Source organism: Peromyscus eremicus, chromosome 7 (assembly GCF_949786415.1).
Source record: "Peromyscus eremicus chromosome 7, PerEre_H2_v1, whole genome shotgun sequence".
NCBI classification, from domain to species: Eukaryota; Metazoa; Chordata; class Mammalia; order Rodentia; family Cricetidae; genus Peromyscus; species Peromyscus eremicus.
In genome coordinates this window covers 78199401-78202472 of record NC_081422.1, presented here as the reverse complement: position 1 = coordinate 78202472, position 3072 = coordinate 78199401, and the positions used below count along the sequence as shown (strand labels likewise).

The window sequence follows — 3072 nt, the reverse complement described above, 5'->3', positions numbered from 1 at the left end:
CCAGTTGAGGTTTGACAAGTATGCCCAGGCCATTCACTAACTGAGGATACAGTGGTGGTCAACTCAAGAGCTACACACAGTAGAGGGCAGCCTCATCCTACAGCCTCACATACTACACAAAAAAATTAACTCAAAATGGATTCAAGATGGAGATGTAGGCGCTAACTAAAACTTTTAGAAAAAAAAATAGGAGAAATAGTTTAGGCTCTCATTTTGGCAAAGGATTCTTATGACATCAAAAACATAAATAATAACTCCACCATACCAAGCCTGCTGAAAAGTCGCTATGAGCAAGGTCCACCCTCCTGAGCTGAAGAAATTTATGGACAAGAAGTTATCATTGAAGTTAAATGGTAGCTGACACGTACATGGAATACTACTGGGCTTTGATTCCTTTATGAATCTTGTGATTGATAAGTGTGTGGAAATGGCAACTAGTGGGTAACAGAATAGCACTGGCATGGTGGTCATACGAGGAAACGGCACCATCATGTTAGAAGCCTTGAAAAGAGTGTAAACAATGGCTGGTCAGCAAAGGAGTCCACATCCTTCCCCTAAGGACTGTTTGATTGGAGTGTAGAATTGGGTCATGTATATTTTCATATGAAACTTTTTTGTGATACTCAGAATAAAAAATCATAAGTAATGAAATAAGAACATGTAAATTAGATTTTTTTTAAAAAAATCTTCTATACTTCAGAGAATACCATAGATGGAGAAGGGGCTTAGGTGCCCCCCCACACACAGCTATTTACTACTGATATTCAGGAAGGGGGATCATTGCCTTTCAGTTGTGATCCCACTGGTGACACACCAAGCTCTAATGGCTAGCCCCAATCCAATAGTCACACATATGACTCTGATTATAATAAATGAGTCATAAGACAAAACCGAAAGTCATGAATCTGGGACAGGGACTGACAGAGACAAGAGTGGAATTGATAGGGATGGGAGGGAGAATAGAGAGGGTGTGGAGGTAAGAGTGATCAGAATACATTGTATATATGTGTGACATTGTCAAGCAATAAGACAAATTAAAATGCTAAAATGAAAACACTCTACATGGTAAAAGACCTATCTACAGAGAACTTCTATTGTTCAATATTGGAAAATGAATGCACAGTTAAAACAGAGGGGTACAAACATATTTCCCCTATCCCTTCAGCATTTCATTCCTCTGAAGAGATGATTTCTTAAGACGAGCTGCTCTTCCAAGTTCGTAGGCCCCTTCATAACTGAGGATGCCCCAAGTCTTCATTGGTCCTTGTAGCCTCCTCTTTGCAATTGGCATGTGCTTTCAAAGCTAAAGAAATGGGAAATAATGTACAGAATCATCAATATCTGAAGCTTCTGGAATATTTTATCTTGCAAAGGTCCTTGGAATAAATATGGTCCTCACCCCCTTTCCAAGGAGAAAAGCTCCTCCCCCTTCTCCCCCCACCCCCACCCAACCCCCTCATTCACTTGCTCTCATTTTTACTCCCACGCTCCCACTCACTCTCTCTCCCTACACACAGCTCCAGCTTCTTCCTTCTCTGATTGCTCTCTCTTGCAAAGCTACATGTTAGGCTGTGTCTTCCTTTGATTACTCATATGTATATATTTTTGTTACCTCAAATTGGTTGATCTTTTGAAGGTAGGAGTTGCTCATTTTACTTCTGCTTTAAACTCATAATGTCAAGTGCATCAAAGAAATCAAAGTCATTTTTGATTGATCAATACACTACATCTTTGGCTTTGATGTTGTCTAATACAATGTCACTGAACTGTTAGTAGTATTTGGAATAGTGCTATGAAAGAGATCACTTTTCAATTACATTATTACTATAATTATCACTTTTTTAAAAATGTAGAAAAGTCTAGTTTATTTAAAATAGTACTTTTTAGCAGTTGGATGGAGAAGTTCATCACGGATTCTAAACTGGATTTCTATTTCTTGGCTATAACACTTTCTGGGCCACTCAGATGGAGTGTGCTATTTTGGTATGTCTTTGGATTTATATTACAAGTAGTCCACTGTTTTCAGTGCCTGGGCCATTTGAAATAAGGAAAATTCTTCTTTGGTGTTGCAGGCAGTTAGTGACTGGATGGGTCTAGTCAGCCAAGAAAGCAATGTTGGTGTTTCCATAATGCCAAGCCTAAAACAAAGATTTGAGAACCTGACCTGGAAGGTGATCCCAAAATAATAATCATCTTGAACCTCACTTGAATATAATCCAAATAGCACCATGAGATGTATCCCTAAGCCCCTATCTTTCTTTATAAACTTTCTCTTTATTTTTATCACTGTTGTTTTTAATACCCTTTGGGTTTTCGTAGTTCCTAGTTTAAATTGAATGTGCCAGAAAAATACCACACATACTGCCACCGTACTTATGGTTTAACCAGAAGTAGTAAGCAGTGGAAATATCAAGACACCATAATTAAAGTCTGTCAACTTACAATTCCTGCAAGATACACACAAGGCAGAAGCCAACGTGGCCTTGACATGGACTGAGTGTAAGGCCCTTGGTTACGGTTTTGGGAAAGTACATACATATGGAGAGAGGGAATGAGAGAGAGGGTGGGAGGGAAGAGAAAAAGAAGAAATATAGCTACTATTTGGGGATGATTGAAAGGAATCCATTTGCTACTACTATCAGTGCTTTTCCTTTCAAATATTTTTGGCTAGTGTTGGGTAGAAGTGGAGTTTCATTCCCAGCCTCTGTCCAGTATCTTAAAGATTATCGTAAAAAATAATTTCAAAATGTACGGTCAGGGACTGGAGAGATGGCTCACTGGGAGCACTTGCTGCTCTTCAAAGAGGACCCAAGCTTAGTTGTCAGCGTGCACATTAAGCAGTTTCCAACTTCCTGTCCAGCTCCAGGATATCGGATGCCCTCTACTGCCCTCTGCAGGCACCTGTACTCAAGTATACAACCCTATTCTGTCTCTCTGTCTCTGTCTCACTCTCTCTCTCTCTCTCCAAAGCAATAAAAAAATCTTTTTTTTTTTTTTTAAAAAAAGGTACGATCAATGAGATAGGGCATGGGAAATTTACAACCAAGATTGATTTGGGGTTAATTAAGGGTG

At 39.3% G+C, this 3072-nt stretch overlaps 1 pseudogene; it reads left to right on the top strand.

Moving 5' to 3' along the window:
- Positions 1-286: 286 nt before the first annotated feature.
- On the top strand, positions 287-517 carry LOC131914420 (small nuclear ribonucleoprotein G-like; annotated as a pseudogene).
- The last annotated feature ends 2555 nt before the right edge of the window (positions 518-3072 follow it).